Here is a 17,435-nt window from a genome sequence, read left to right as displayed (position 1 = left end):
TGAGCCCTTCCTATCCCTTCGCCCTGTGGTCATTAGCTGTACCTGCTGCTCCCCGACCTGTGCCTAGACAGGAATAATGGAAGTAGGGGAGATGTGGCTTGCGATGGTAGAATCTCTCCAGGACATGGGCCGAGAGGCTCCCAAGGGGGCAGCTGCAGCTCTCCTGTCCTGTCCCAGGACCCCCAACCCAACCTCCCTGCCCATCCCAGGTCCTCGCTGCCCTGGGGCAGCAGAGTAACTCAGTGACCACACTCCTGGTTTATTGCTGGGGCCCCGGAAGATGACACTGGGAAGGATCTTCATTTGAAGCAATGTTGTCTGGCTGCAGGAATAACAGTCCCAAATGCACAAAAAAGTTGGATAGTCACTGAAGATTTCAGCAACAGTAGCTAATATATCACAAAGTCATATATAATGAAGTACCACATGAGCTTTTCATGCAAAAAGTGCTGGAAAAGGGGTAAGTGATCTGTGCATTCTTCCCCTGGTTTGCTGGGATGATCAGGAAGGGCTCTGGGAGGGGGAGGAAGAGAAAACGCCCATCCTCTGAGCACCAATGTTTCACGGTCAGTCCTCCTAACATCTTTGCACATTTTTATAGGTGAAAAGTCAGAGATTTAAAAGGTACCCAGCTTGCCTGAGGTGATAGAGCTGGTGAGTGATAGGCCTCTCTGATTCCGAAGACCATTTTTTCTTCTTGGATAAAAACTTTCTCATTCATTAGGAAGACACAGGACGTCTTAGGCAGATAGTATGGCTGTGAGGCTTTTATTTTAAGGAGTTAAGTACTGATTCCCTGTATTGGGAGCCTCTTATTTCCTCCACTGGCATGACTTTTTACTTGCATTTGTTACAACATTATAACAACAGTGAAAATACATTTTTAACAATGACAAATCCGTACAATTTAATTTTACTATCCTTGTGCATATGACATATTAGTAAGTATAAAAATCCTATTTGTTTTCCTGCCCCATTATTTTATTTTCTTCCTTGTCATTTTCTCTAATTCTAAATACAGCCATATTATTGACTTCTGTCACTCAGTAGGTCGTTTCTCAAGCTCTTTCTCATGTATCATCTTATTTCGTCTTCCTGGCAACCTTAGAAAATAAGAACCAATGCTTCCCTGCGAGATAGTATGAGGAGTGTCAGTCACATTCACCTGAGGAGCAGTTCAAACACAGTATATGAAAGTTTTATCATTATCTCTGCACATTTAATCTAATAGTAAATGTTTAACTATTATCATCTGATTTTCCTTTGTTTTCCCCTCAATATTGTTGGGTGGTATGGGAGAGCTGTTTTTAATCCCTTTCTGCAAGTAGCAAATGGAAATAACAAAGAAAGGTTACAAGACTTCAGAGGTGTGTGTTTGACTTGTGAAATTGAAGTTACTTTTATTTGACATTTTTACATCAAATATTGCAACTTGAGCCTTCAGCATCATCACCTGATTCACTTTTTCCATGGCAGGTAATATTCAATGATGTATGTTGCCAAACGTTTGGTTATAGTGCTCGTTATCGTGATTCATGTTAAAATGGTGTGTATTTACAGGTGTGTGTGTGTGTATGTGTGTTTACCTACACCTATAATTTCTATAAACAAGAATTGCAGATGAACATCAGAAGTTCATGGGTATTTTCCCCTATCCCATCAGATGAATTTGTTGAGATACCAAGTGACTTGTGTACTTTGGAACTTAATTTTTGCAGTTCATTATTTTGTTGAAGAAAAAATGTAGCCTGCATACAGATATATTTTGTGGACAGTTTGCTTATTATTAGCCTACTTGATCAGTGGTTGAAATTTTCACTTTCTTTTCTCCAATGTTTTCATTTTGTTCTTTCACGGAACTTTATTTTTCCTTTTTATCGACAATGTTGCAAGATGTCCAAATTGTGGAAGAAAACTTTGACTATAAGAGAATCAAGCCGGTGTGTATGTAGAAATCTTCATTATGTCTGTCTTTTGAAAATACATTCCCTTCCTCTCTTTTTTAGGATTGTAAAATTTCCAAACTGGGTTGGTCTGCTTTTATATTTCGATACAGTCTTGTAACTATATCTGTTTACAGTGTTTTGGTGTTATTGCTGACCTGATTCTTAATTTCATATGGGACCATTTTATTGGTTATATAAAAATGTGTTTTGTTAAAATGAAGAATCTTTAGTGCTTAAAATATACTTAGAAGTGCCCTATCAGGGCGCCTGGGTGGCTCAGTCGGTTGGGCGTCTGACTCTTGATTTCAGCTCAGGTCATGATCTCAGGGTCCTGGGATTGAGCCCCGAGTCGGGCTCCCTGCTCAGCAGGGGAGCCTGCTTCTCCCTCTGCCTCTGCCCCTGCTTGTGTGTTCTCTTTCTCACTCACTCTATCTCTCAAATAAATAAAATCTTTAAAAAAATTAAAAAGTAAAAAAAAATAAATAAATAAAAAGTTGTGCCCTATCAATCAAGGCTAGCATATTTTCCATTCTTGTTCAGTACTTTGTCCACCTAGGAGTTTGTGAAGGCATTCTCCCCTACTAAGATGTCTGGTCCTGTTTGTTATTCTCAAATTACCACTCTTTCTTTGGTTTTCTTCCAGAGTTGTAAAAGGTAGACCTCTGCTCTCATACCTCCTATTGTCCTCTGGCGCTCAATCATAGCTGAGGAGAACCCCTGGGTTGACACTCTCTGAGTCTCTGGGCCATCCTCTGTTACCTTGGCCTGAAACTCCTCTGCACAGGTGTAAATACTGGTGCCCCCCAGCAAAGGGAAGGGACACCTTGAGGCCACCGTGTGCTCTCTTTTTTCTTGCCTTTCCTCGGGGAGGCTGCTGAGAGCAGGGGCCTCAAACCGCAGGAGCAGTGCCCCTCTGTTAGCGAGGATAGCCACTGAATTAGCCTCCTACACTGTGGAGCCTTCACCTTATTCATTTGTAGTCCCCTGGCCCTCTGGATGGCAGGCCCTTGTGAACGCACAGATTCTCAGCACAGGTCGTATCCAATCAGTTACCAAGCTGAGTTGATTCTACCTCCCAAATACCTCTCAGACCTGATCCTTTTCTTCATCGCTAATGCTCTTACCCTTTTGGGGGGCTCTCATTGCTACTGGCTATAGATTGTAGTGAGTTCCTCATATCCTCCTGAGGGGTCTGCTTGTTTCTAGTCTTTCTCCATGCCAAACCATAGTCCCCAGAGCCTTTGTTATCTTTCTCAGGGTAGGGAAATAGCATTTGTCGAGGGCCTCTCCATACCAAGCGTTTTGGACGGTGATTCTCATTTTCCCTCTGCTAAGGAACCCCTTAAAGCAGGTGAGTATTCTTTCCTTTTTACAGATGGAGAAACTTAAGTTCAGAACTAGGCTGTTGATCCAGTGGAAATACCAAAGAGCTCCCCTGATGACCATTCTGGAGCATCCTTTGCCTCATCTTTGAGGCCATGCTTGTTCCTCCCCAGCCTCCTCTGCAGGCTTAGTGCCTTTCCTAGCCCACTGTGCTCTGGCCTCTAAGGTGACCTTTCATTCTGGGACTTGCCACATTAGGGGAGAAGGCTAGGTGGCAGGCAGGACCTCTCAGTCCCCTTCAGATTGTACCAAGGAGCAGAAGTTGGGAAAACATCACACACGCACACACACAGCCCTCCCCCACCCTCTCCTCTGCTGATGCACCTGTCATAAGATGAGTGGAGCTGGCCACTGGACTTTGTGTCGTATGCCCTGAAAGTGATGCATTAGGAGATACACGCTTTGCTGAAAATGTCTTTTTTTGTAGTTAGCTTTCAAAAAAAAACAAAAACTTTTTACATTTCGTACCACTTCTCCCAAATAGCAAATAGTATATCCTATTGTTTAATTAGCAAGTGGTTTTTGCTTGTTTGCCGAGTATCAGCCTTTAGTATGATATGCAATTTAAATATGTTGACAAGAAAGAACGGTCATGTACACTTTCTAAATAAGGCCACGCAAGTGGTGACTAAACTCCTCTGGAAAGAACACGCAGTATCTCTTCCTAGGCAGCAGGTGGCAGTGTGAATCCACCAGAATTAAGTAGTTAATTTAAAGCAAAAAATCAGAAAAAATGAGAAGAAAAATTATTTATTTTGCTATATATTAGTCTTCTGACCTAATCAGTAAAAAAGTCATTATTCACACCACACTGGGCAATATGCACTGTAATTTTTAACAAATAATAGGAAACTGTTAATGTGTTCACAGGAAATACAGTTTTGTCTTGGGCTGCCGTGGTCATTTATCACTGCACTTTGTGAAATCACTCATTTGTTCTAATTTGAATGTAAATGACTCTAAGGTTTTACAAATAAGGTGACAGACTCACATAAATGTAATTGCAGGGTTCATCTCCCTCTTTTTATATATCACTCATTAGGTTATGAATTAAATACATCGTATTAAACCAGGGGCATGTCCAATGATGATATTGTAATGGCAAATTACTCTGTGCTATTAGAGGTGTATTTTTTATTCATGGACATTAATTTGTCATTAAGCGGCATTAGTTTAGCACTTTTATGTGAAAGACGTGACCTGAAAGAGGAGACGTGCTGCTGTGATGGGAGAGGGAAGGGACATGCGCGCTCTAGGTAGAGCGTTTTATCACCGCAAGGAAAACAGAGGAGCATTTGTTTTATTATTTTTTTTTCATTTGTTTTATTTCCTGCTTTTATAAGTGTAAAAGATCATTTCACCAGATTGAAGGCGTTGTTCTGCTTACGGTGTGCACCTTTGGATCATCTAGTAAAGCAAAGCCAAAATTCTTACTCTGAATCATTCCGAAGCTGAGACCATACCCGAGTGGGAGAGAGCCAGCATCTTCCCGCCCTAAATCTCCGTCCTCTGTGACTGATGCTTATTAGTCATCCCTTGTCTTCATTTAGTTTTACACTAAATGGGCTACTGTGAGAATTAAGTCATTTTTCTCTCTTCAGTGAAGGTACAAAGGCTTAAAGAATGTTATTCTCTCATGAGGGTAGTAGGAAGAATTCTGGATATTTTGTTCCTTTTTTTTTTTTTTCCATGAATGGCGATTTTACTGTTCTTTTTCTAAGAATATATTTTTTCCACTTCCAATTTTTGAGAAACACCAGATCCTTGAAATAGCTTTCCAGAAGCTGCAAGTATCCAACTGCTGTTTTTGCATCCATTTCCTCATGGGTTGATGTGGTTGGAGAATGTCTTACTGACCTCGATACGGCAGGGTTCTTGAAGGCCGCTACCAGGCCTAACTCCTGTGTGTGTCTTCCTTCCCTTCTCATCTTTCATACTGAACCCAGTATGTGTATTTGTCAGCTTGGGCGGCCATACCAAAGTGCCCCAGGCTGGGTGATTTAAACAAAAGACATTTATTTCTCTCAGTGCTGGACGCTGCAAGTCCCAAGTCAGGTTCTGGTGAGAGCCCTCTTCCCCGCTTGCCAATGGCCTCCTTGCTGTGTCCTTCCATGGCACAGAGACAGCAGGCTCGCTGGTGTCTCTTCACAAAGGACACTAATCCTGTCACGTGAGCCCCACCCTCATCCACTCTTCTAACTTACCTCCCAAAGGCCACATCTTCAGATACCGTCACATGGAGACTTCGAGCTTCAACACAGGAATTTTGGAGGGACACAGGTCAGTTCACCGCAGTATATATTGAGGGAATGAATGTGCATCCCATTCAGTAATTTTGTCCTGCCTGTTCAATATTGAAATTTTATATTATGAGAGGAAAATACATTAATAAGTCAGTCTTTCATTAGTTTTACTCATTGAACACATTTTCGCAAGCTGAAAATACTTTCTGTGGGGATTGCATTTGGCATGGAGGATCTTGCATATTTTACAGTATTATAATAGGGTTGTCATTTTTTAACTAAGTAATACTACAATGACTTATAGAAGGTTATCTCTTCCAAACAATGTATTATTATAATTTTAATGATTAAATTAACAGTATCTCCTAAATATATAATATACAGTGGGTGTTCTGAATAGAGTCATTTATCTTCAAGGTTGAGAAGAAGTTAGAACTCACGTTCATTTTTCTCCAACACTGAGCTATTTTTTTCCACATTAGATAAGACAGATGATTGTATCAACATATATATTTAATATGCCTCTGATCAAATACACGAACCACATGCTGCTTCATTGTTCACCAGAGCTGATACTCTTGTATTTGGAGAAAGTTGGGGTACAAAGTTTGGAAAATGTATTACAAATGGTTTCATCTTCTGGATATTTTTTAAATCGGTGAAAATGATCAGAAAGGGTGGAAATATATTAGTCCCAGTTAATCATAGCTAACTACTGATTATTTGTGCTAATCAAGAGTGTTTGCTATCTGGCACAGAATATCATATTTGCCAAATATCATTTATATTTGGCTTTAATATATATCCTAATGTCTTTTAGTAGCCATTTTAGGATCCTAGTTAATTTTTTCATATGCTATTAGGTTGACTTTTATTCCCTAAGTCCATACCAAAGGATGTCAGTAGTAACAGCCCGGAGGCATGCTGGCTGGCCAGGGAAGTCATTTTGGCATTTTAATTTATTATGTGGATAATCTGAGGTTGACTCTATCATCCTTGTTTGTAAGTTTTTAACGAGAAAAAAGATTGTCTTGAAGGATTTTTCTAATGCTAGTAATTTTTATTCTAAGTTAACTATCGCTAGCTGGGCCAGTGTCCTGGGATCCAGCCCTGCATCTGGCTTCCTGCTCAGCTGGGAGCCTGCTTCTCCCTCTGCCCCTGCTCGTGCTTTCTCTCTGTCAAATAAATAAATAAAATCTTAAAAAAAAAATTAATTAATTAAAATTACTTCCAGCATATTTTTCTCAAAAGTAAAGTATTTCCAATGTTTTATTAATGCCAGAGTTCAGAATCAATGCACAAAGCAAACAAATATCAATCTCATTTAATTCTATTTTTGATACTTGGAAATTAGGGGCATAACAAGAAAATCTGGGTTTCGTTTGAGATAGTCATCCTCCCACCCACCCTCCACCTGCAGATCTTCCTACCCATAGTTAAGTGTCTGCCCTTTTCTTTAAGGCTAAACAGGCTTTCTGCTCCTTACTCTATCAGGTACCTTCTGTGTTTCCCATGGTTTCAATGTCCCCTTCTCCACTGGCTCCTTCCTTTCGTTTTTAAAATAGGATCAATAAGATGGGAGAAACTTTTCTTCCTCTCTCAGTATCGCAACCCTCTTCCATTCACTACCAAACTCTGATCAGGGCCTGCACTTCCTTATCTTCCATTCATTCTTCAATCCTATTGAACTCAATGCTCTGCCTCATTACTCCTCAACAGCTATCCAACAAAGGTCCCAAAGCCGCCTAATTATCAAACACAGTGGGCTCCTTGTGGTGTCTTAATGTGACTGCTCTCCAGCATTTCCACACTGGGAGCTCCACTCTCTGCTACAGTTTTCTTTTCTCAAGACTCTCTCCTAATTCTTCTTTTCATTCAGATCCTATATAAGCTCTCCTTTGAGCAGCTCCTTGACTCTCCCTCCGGGCACAGTGGCTCCACGCTGGTGTGCTTTGCTTACCATTCTCTCTTTCATCCACATGCGGAGGGCTACTCTATTGCAGTCTCCTCTCCTGAGCGCCGGACCTCTGTGCTCAGCGAACATTTGCACTTGGCCTCCCACACGCGCTTCATATTTCTCTGTACCCAGTTTCACACACCTGCTTCTCCTCCCCATCTTTGTTAGGGACCTATCATCCTGACAGTAACCCAAACTGGAAACCCTGGTATAATCTTACACAGCTCCATGAATCCTACTAAATTTTATTAGGTTAGCTTCTTAAATAGCTGTTAAAGATGCCTTGTTTTTGAAATCTTCGTTATCACTGACATCAGTCACGTCTGGATTATCTTTCTGGCATATTCCTACAACAGCTCAGCTGTGCCCCCTGCCTGTTATCTAATGATAATCAATACCTTGCTGTACAATCTAAGTTACTTTTATGGCCCACAAAACAATTTATTTTCCTAAAACCCAAGCTGGATCCCTATCTCCTGGTTACTCAATAGGTTTCCAACCTTGTTCTTTTTCTTCTTCTTTTTTTTTTTTTTTAAGATTTTATTTATTTGACAGAGAGAGACACAACGAGAGAGGGAACACAAGCAGGGGGAGTGGGAGAGGGAGAAGCAGGCTTCCCGCTGAGCAGGGAGCCCGACTCGGGGCTCGATCCCAGGACCCCAAGATCACGACCTGAGCTGAAGACAGACGCTTAATGACTGAGCCAACCAGGCGCCCCGTTCTTTTTCTTTCTTGTCTCCTTAATGTGTTCTATTCTTACTGTACCCAAGAACAGCATGTTTTATCATCTCTGGGCTAACTGCCTAATCAGCATTTCCTCTTGGATATGCCAGGGCACACGAGCTTTCTGAGTGTGAACCCAAGCCAGAAACCCAGGAGTCATCCTAAAATCATCCATCTCCTTGTGCCCCACATACGCTGTCACCAACTCCACCTCTTTAATTTTCTTAAACACACTTTTTTAGAGCAGTTTTAGGTTTCCAACAAAATTGAGAGGAAGATACAGACATTTCCTGTTACTACCTCTGTCCCCGCATATGCATAACCACCCTCATTATCAACATTCCCCACCAAAGTGGTACATTTGCTATCATTGATGAACCTACATTGGTACATCCCTATCACCCAGAGTTCTCTGTTTCCATTATATTGTTCACTCCTGGTGTTATCCATTCTGTGGGTTTGGACACATGTATAATGAAATGTATCTGCCATTATAGTATCATGCAGAGTAGTCTTACTCCCCTAAAATTTTTCTGTACTCTGCTTATTCATCCCTCCCTTCTCCACCTCAACCCCTGGCAACCACTGATCTTTTTACTGTCTATATAGTTTTGCCTTTCCCAAAATGTTGTATAGTTGGAATCATACAGAATGTAGCTTTTTCAGATTGGCTTTTTTTGCTTACCAATATGCATTTAAATGTCCTCTGTGGCTTTTCGTGACTTGATAGCTCATTTCTTTCTTTTTTTTTTAAAGATTGTATTTATTATTTATTTATTTATTTATTTATTTATTTATTTATTTATTTTAGAGAGAGGGAGCACAAGTGGGGGGAGGAGCAGAGGGGAAGGAATTGGGAGGGGGAGAGAATCTCAAGCAGACACCGCACTGAGCATGGAGTCCACCGTGGGGCTTGATCTCAGGACCCTGACGTCATGACTTCAGCAGAAACCAAGAGTCTGATGCTTAACTGACTGAGCCACCCAGGTGCTCTGATAGCTCATTTCTTTTTATCACTGAATAATACTCCATTACCTGGATGTACCTCAGTTTATTTATCCCTTCACCTACTGAAAGACTCTTTGGTTGCTTCCAAGTTTAAGCAATTATGAATAAAGCTGCTATGAACATTCGTGTACAGGTTTTTGTATGAGCCCCCTTAATTTTAAATCTCTCTCATTCTTTCTCTTTCATTTACTAGTATTGCTATCTTAATTTGAACTTTCATTATTTCCTGGACTAAAGAAACTTCCTGCTACCCAACAAACCTGCCTTTACTCTTGCTGCACTCTGGTATCTCCTTCAAACTTCTGTTTGATTGATTTGTAAAAAAAAATAACCTGATTATGTCGCAGTCGTGCATAAAATCATTTATTAGTCAGTGGTTCATCACAGCCTTAGGATAAGGTTTATTCCTCCTAATTTGACACGCAGGTCCCATCTTTATTATGAGACTTCCTATCTCTTTAGCCTTTTCTTGTTTTAAACAATTTACTACCCATGTGCGATGCTAGTCATTATGAACTTCATGCATTTCTCTGTACCTTAAACTCTTTTTATGAAGCCTCTTTCTCCATGGATTATTCTTCCTTCGTTTTGTCACCTTATGAATTCCTCTTTAAGTACTTTGCTCATATGTTATCTCCTCTTCCAGAGTTGCCTGGTCAATCCACCTAGTTGAGTCAAATTTCTCTCATTTTCATTCATTATGAGTAGTCTTCCAGCGTGCTGATCACACCATATTGTTTGTGCTGATTTACTTATCTACCTCCCCATGATATAAGTTCATGTCCCAGAGTTATGTGACCTTGGGCAAGCTACTTAACTGTTTTGCCCCCACTCCTCATCTGTAAAATATAGATATGGTATCCAATATACAATCTACCTCTTGGGATGTTGGAGGATTCAATGAGATAATGCATCTAAAGTATCCTACCTGCAGTAGGCGCCCTAGAAACTAGAACCAATAGAATGGAATGCTTCACTTGTAAATTCCTCTATTAGTTCTACCGTTATCTTCTTACCTGTTTCCCTCACTCTTATCTTCCTTCATTCCTGGAAATGTCACAACTTTACTACCTATCTTCAATTGACAACATATTGGACAAGTCTGTTCCTGAAAATTTTGAAAATAATCACCATTCTGTAAAAGGTATTTTTTTTCTTTCAGCCACTTCTCTTTGATTTTGTAGAAGGGCATGCATTGTTTTAGGAAAAAAAAGTTGCAAATAATTTAAATGAACCATCAGCTTTCTCCTTGCCTCTGAATTGTGAAAACAGCACGCTGAAATTGTACTTTAATAAAATCAATGCTTTTAAAAGCAGCACATTACATTGGTATTAATGCTTTGTAGCTAGAGCAGTTTTGTTTTATTGTTTCTCCTGCCCTTCCCGTAAATAAAACATCTTGCCCCTTTCTCATATACAGAATCCAAGAAAAAAAATGGAAAAAATCCTTCATTTCTAGATTAGTGCATAGTAGCAGCTTAAAAACCCATGTTTGTTTGCAATTCTTCTACATGTGCCGTGAAAGCTCCCCGTGATAGGGACATCTTATAGTGTAGTTGCATGGTGTCCTGAGATCTCCTGAATAGGGAAAATGAAAGCAGTGCGTTTGTTTAAAAGAAGAAAAATGTAAATTATTCCTTACTAGGAAACTGCTATTCACATGCCCACCTCCCTCCAGCTGTCTTTCCTTCCTGTACTTCTCCCTCAGCCCTTTCTCATTCTCTATCCACAAATGTCCTTTAGAGCCGTTTCCAGCCTTTTCCCACATTGGGGGATGTGTGCTCAGGTCCTGGGAAAATGATTGCTTGTCTGTATCATTAATTCAGTTCTGGGTACTCTGGCATTAGCCCCATACCTTCAGTATAATGTTTGCTCACTTCCAAGGCTGGGATGAGGAACTAGGAATTAGTTCTGCTGCAAGAATATACATACCTACATATTACATACATACATACATACATATATATGTATGAGTTATTACATATGTAGAATCATTCCTTTCTTTACTCAAATACTCAAATGCATGCTATGTATTAGTGATTCTTAAACTTGGCCATATGTGGGATCACCTGAATGGCTGGTTACAATGGACTCCTGGCCCCACCACCAGAGTTTCTGATTCAGGAGGTCTGGCGGGGAGACTGGGAATGTGCGTTCTAACAAGTTCCCAACTGAATGTGATGTTACCGGTCTGGGACCACAGTCTGAGGATCACTCCTTTGGATGCTGTTGCACATGTCACATCAATTACGTGCCCAGTAAATCGCTGCTCTTTGGATTTCAAAAGCATCGTCATATTTAGATAAAGTCAAACTGGTCCTAGTTTGTACTTACAAAATATCGATGTTATGTATCCTTCACAGCGTCCAAAATATAAAAAGTCAAAACAGTGCAGATTTGAAACAAACGAACAATAAAAAACCTTCCAATCCTCATTTTTATGGATAATAATGACTAAGTCTATGTGGATAACTGGCAGATTGTCAAAAGTCTGCAGAATTGAGCTAACTTTCACCACTCTGATTTCATGTACCAGAGCTAAGTAAGGAAATAGATCATAATTACTTCTATGTTGTTCTTCAAAAAAAGTTGATTGTTACTGAAATTTTCATTGTAAAGCCCTACTTGCACAGATAGACTATTTTCAATTAAAGAAAGAAAAGTATGTTACATTAAGTTCCTCTCTAGTCCATAATTCAGTGGTAATTGCTTGATGTGCTGAGCCAGCTTTAGGAAACTTTGCGATAGCATTTTGTAGCGCATGGTGATGGGGGCTGGAATTATTAGTTGTTGATGTGGCCATGTCTCTGTGCTTCCTTCCTGGATTTCCAGCTTACTACAGACTTTCCCAAGGAACAATATAAAATTATTCATGAGCCTTGGATATTATGCATACAACTGATTATGAAAATGTATTGGTAACCTAATTGTGGAATTCCTCTGTTATACACCACAAATATATTTAAATAGGGCTTCAAAGACTCCAAGAATTAGAGCACGTTGAGGTTTTTTTTCCCTTGTAGTTTTTTCAATTGCTGCTAATATTTTGTTTTAGTTGAATCAGAATGTATCACATACATATTTATATAAATATAAGAATATATGGTTGCATATAGTTGTCCAGATACATGTTAATGTTTATATACAAATATACTTCTATCTCTCTGTATATTTATGCAGAGATAAAAATAAGACATACCAGATAAAAAAAAATACCTGCTTTTACGGTATTTTACGGTATTTTACGGTATCACAAGTAATCTGGGCTGCATTGTCAATGAATTGCTCATTTTTCCTCTCATAAAAATTAACTTTACCCCATTGACCCTGACGTAAAATATTATAGAGAAAACTCACAGATCCCTTCGCATACATGATATCCATGCTAATTTTTTTTTTCCTACATGATTCATCCCAAGGCTATTAAAATGTTTGGGTTTTGTTTATTTGGTTATTTGTTTCAACATGTTCCAAAGGCCAGCCCTTCCCCGCACACCCACAACAAAGCCCTTCGTGCTGCTTCCTCAACTCCTGGAGTATCGTCCTTCCCTGCAGCACCAGGTTCTGTGATCAAGTAATACCTTGATTTAGAACTAGGCTGTAATCCAAATAGGAAACAGGTAAGCTCACAACTGGGTATGGTGCCTTGGATATTAATGGCCTGGCTCAGCAGAGGAATTTCTAAAGCTGGCTACACTTTTTTTGCCTTAATTATGCATTCATTAAAAGCTTTTATACCCAACAGAATAAAGTAAATATTTTTTGATCTCCATAGTATGCTCCCAGACTGTAGATTTGCACAGCAGGGTCTTGATAATCTGAATAAATTGTATTTCCCCAAGGAGTTTATCTTTCAAAGAAGGTCATAAAGAAATGTAGCTCTTCCATCCTTAGATTTCTTCATGTGCCTTTTCTGTTATGGGTAATATAGAACATGGGAACCAGAGTATATTTTGGTAATACATATTTGGTGATGGTCCAGTATAATGTCTCAATCTGTTCTCCTTTATCTCTGGTGAAGTCTTTCTTAAATACCAAAGAAATGAATGATTTTACATGACCACTATGATTCTTTGCTGATACTTGTAGAAAAATTAAGACCACATTAGACATTCGAGTGTTTTCTTCCCTTCACCCAGGGAATAAAATTTTTGGAATATGTAAAGCTACGGTTTAAGCACTGTTAATAGCATTTTAAAAAGAGTACAGTAATAACAGGATAGCTACTGTATGTTGAGCATCCTCTAGGTGGAAGACATTTGACCTGTACTTTTGGGAGTCCTTACAACAGGTCACTTTGCCATTTTTTAGTTGAGAAAATTAGACTCAGAGAGGTTAGCCATTTGCTGAGGCCATCCAGATGAGTCAGCCTCAAATCACGGGCTTTTTCCACACCTCCCAACTTAAGATGCAACCAGTTCCTTGTCACTGCAACTTAAGACCTAGTAAAAGAGACAGGGAAAAGATAAAATTATAAACCCAAACAAATATGCACAACCAGTTGTGCTTATAATTTTTCTGAGTCATAAAGAGTAAGATGGCAAAACACCTGATATTGACGGATAGCCTGAAAATAACATATGATTGTGAAAAGTTTAGGCAATAAATTTTCTCTTTTGGGGCTGCCATATTTATCTCCAGGGTCCTGGGATCGAGCCCCACGTCGGGCTCCCTGCTCGGCGGGAAGCCTGCTTCTCCCTCTCCCTCTGCTGCTCCCCTGCTGCCTGTGCTCTCTCACTGGCTCTCTCTCAAATAAATAAATAAAATCTTTTTTAAAAGTCTTAATTATTTAAATATTAAAATATTTCATAAATGTATTCAATATTTAATAAAATATTTAAAATATAAATATTTTAAGGAGCAGGAGAATGTATGTTTTATTGTAAGCTAAGAAATGAAAGCAGCAAGAGTTGAATTTTTAAAGGTCTGACATTCTTTCTTACCTACCCACTATGCATCAATCAAAATTAAGTAGCTGTAAAGACAGAGAGGAAGATCTAAAGTACAGATACAGTCTATACCTTTATGCACAGCTGGGGAGAAAAGTATGTAACCACGGCAAAGGGTTAAACAAATGATAGGAGTAGCTCCTGTGATTAGAAGTAAGAAGAGGGGACAGTCCCTCCAACTAGAATGGGCTGGCTTGCTGGCTTTCTTAGGAAGTGGAATCCGATCTTGGCTGTCCCTCCCTTCTGTACCTTCCCACCTCAGAAGGGGAAAAGCATATATAATACAGAACTTCCCTTTTCTTACAAAAAACTTTTTATTTTTATTTTTTTAAAGATTTTTATTTATTTGAGGGAAAGAGAGAGAGAGTGAGCGAGAAAGAGAAAGCACAAGTGGTGGGGGGTGGGGAGCGGCGAGCAGCAGAGGGAGAGGGAGAAGCAGACTCCCCGCTGAGCAGGGAGCCCGATGTGGGGCTCGTTCCCAGGACCCACGATTCACTGTAGAAGCTGGGCCGGATGCCTCTGACATCACAAGTGGGCTTTCCACCATATTTATCAGTTATATGAAAAACCTGATGTGTGGTTTACATCAGGAGAGAATTACTTATGCTCAGATCAAATATTTGAGAGCACCTTTCTTAGTTAATTGTAGGAGATCTGTTTATTTGCCCAACTGTAAAATCATACCTATAAAAAACTGTCATTTCCTCTTTCCATTTGAAGAAATGGATGTGCTTTTTAAAAAATGGGTTGCGGGGTGCCTGGGTGGCTCAGTCAGTTGGGCGTCTGCCTTCGGCTCAGGTCATGGTCCCAGGGTCCTGGGATCGAGCCTCGCACTGGGCTCCCCACTCGGCAGGAAGCCTGCTTCTCCCTCTCCCATCCCCCCGCTTGTGTTCCCTCTCTCTCTTTGTGTGTCTCTCTCTGTCAAATAAATAAATAAAATCTTTTAAAAAAATGGGTTGCTTTTTAAAATTCATAATCCAACAAATATTTTCCAGTTACAATCTATGGTAAAGGCATTATGACTGGCCTTGTACAGGATACAAAAATCATAAGATGCAAACCTATTTTTACTAGTTTACTAGAAACATTTTTACTGGTTGGAAGATATGTGCATGAATAGCTTAGAGACAAGTTAGTTGGTATATTACAGGAGACTTGAAGTAGGAAGCATTAGGATTCAGCCAGTGACAAAGGGCTTCATATTTATTATATCTGACTTGGTACTTGGTCTGTATAAGAAGCCAACACAATGTTTTAATTTAACTTGTAGTTAATATTGCTAAAAATCAAACCATACTAGTTTTATATGCAGAGTGGGTATATCAAGCTATTTGGGTTAGATTTGGGAGTAATTTTTTTTTTTTTAATTCTTGACTTCCATAACAAGGGTGGCTTTTCATTTCAGGGGTTCTCAAAATATGATGTAATGTCAACATTTTATAATAAAACATCGAATTTCAAGTATGCTATTACATGATGGTCATAGAAACTGCTATGTCGCCTGATCATCTTTTTTTTTAATATATATTTTTATTATGTTATGTTAATCACCATACATTACATCATTAGTTTTTGATGTAGTGTTCCATGATTCGTTGTTTGCATATAACACCCAAATGCTCCATGCAGAACGTGCCCTCCTTAATACCCATCACCAAGCTGACCCATCCCAAGGGAGTTCAGCAATAGGCTTCAATCTGCTCAGAATTGTTAAATAAAGAAAATCTTGTATGAACTTTGGTTACTAATTATTAGTATTTGCTTATTTGAGATAGAGAGACAGACTTGCTAATACAACAGCCAATCGCTATGCTACAGATGAGGAGAGGCCCACCAGGGGACATCAGGAAGGCTGATACTCATCATTCTCTTGCTTGGGAAGAGCGGTGGAAGGACCATGGGGACTACCCACAGCCCCCAGACTGTCCTCCTTCCTCCCACCCCCCCGTAGACCTCTGTAGACCACACAGAAAGACTGAATTTGGGGAATATATAAGGTTTAAGAATTATTGCACTTGAAACACTAGTGTTTATTCCATAGCTAGCATAGTTTTGGGGACATATTTTATGGCTCTTCTTCTGTTATTTAACTTGTCATCCACACTATAAGAAACAAATAGAAGGGAAGAGAGAAGCCAAATAGCCCTAAACCAAAGGAAAATAAATACTATTTTAAAAGATTCCCCAAAGAACAACAATGTATACACCATAATTCTGAATAGAAACTAAATTTCAAGTGAGAAGCAGTGTGACTGAAATGAAACCTTTTTAGAAAAATAGAAAAGATTGTCCTTTTACTCAAGAGAGTTTCTTGTTGCTGAGCTGTAATTTCCATTCAAAATCACTGCCTCTACCTGGGTGCTTGGATTTTGAAGTCATAGAATGTAGGAGAATGGTGACAATCTCATAATTAGGACAAAGTATCATTTGCAAAGGTACTTTGATCTGAATGGCCAATTGATGGAGGAAATAATTCTCTCTTGGACCAAAAAAGAGATTTTGGGTGGATTGCAGTATTTTTTTTTTCTCAGCAGAGCTGTTACATTGTGCTCATCTATTAACACTTTCAACTCCAGTCATGATGACCAGTTTTTCCACTTGGAAAACTGAATGGCCACTGGCTTTGCCTTTGTGTGTATGCGTAGGAAGGACAGAAACAGAAGGGACGTGAGGGAGGCCAATGAGATATGAAAAATAGGCTGATTTGAATGATGTTCAGAATTGGATAGATATGTTGGAAAGACATGGCATGTTCTGTTTTGCTTGGTTTTAAGTAAACAGAAAAAGCTCATGGACATTGTTTCATGTGTGTTCACCACCTGTTCCCTGCTAGATACCAAGGGCACAATGCAATCCTTGGCACAGGGAGCTTAGATTTAGTAGAGGGAGGATGATCTACAATCAAAGGACACTTAGAGAGACAAGTGCTGTGTTAGAAATATGCAGAGGGTGGGGTGGTGGCACAAAGAAGGAAGTGGTCAGTTCTGCCTGAACCAGGGAAGCTGAAAAGAAGAAATGGGTACATTCATTCAACAAGTGTGGCTTGAGCCCCTACCATGTGCCTAGCATTGTTTTAGGCACCAGGGATAAAGCAGTGAATAAAATAGGTCCTTCCTCTCATAGAACGTACTTCTTGGGGCTTCGGGGACAAACACATTATAACTAAGTATTAGGCAGGTAAATGCAGAAGATAATTACAGATAGCGATGAGCACCTAAATCAAATC

The 17,435-nt window shown here is 39.6% G+C and overlaps 1 protein-coding gene across 10 annotated transcripts in view; it reads left to right on the top strand.

The window, feature by feature from the left end:
• Positions 1–17,435, top strand: part of KLHL32 (kelch like family member 32) — a 261,971-nt gene that overhangs the window by 132,585 nt on the left and 111,951 nt on the right. The gene's annotated exons all lie outside the window — the stretch shown is intronic.

The sequence above is a fragment of the Phoca vitulina genome, unplaced genomic scaffold (genome assembly GCF_004348235.1).
Source record: "Phoca vitulina isolate PV1807 unplaced genomic scaffold, GSC_HSeal_1.0 scaffold9, whole genome shotgun sequence".
Classification (NCBI taxonomy): Eukaryota; Metazoa; Chordata; class Mammalia; order Carnivora; family Phocidae; genus Phoca; species Phoca vitulina.
Note: the sequence above shows the minus strand (reverse complement) of the source record. Positions and strands in the feature narration are given on the sequence as shown.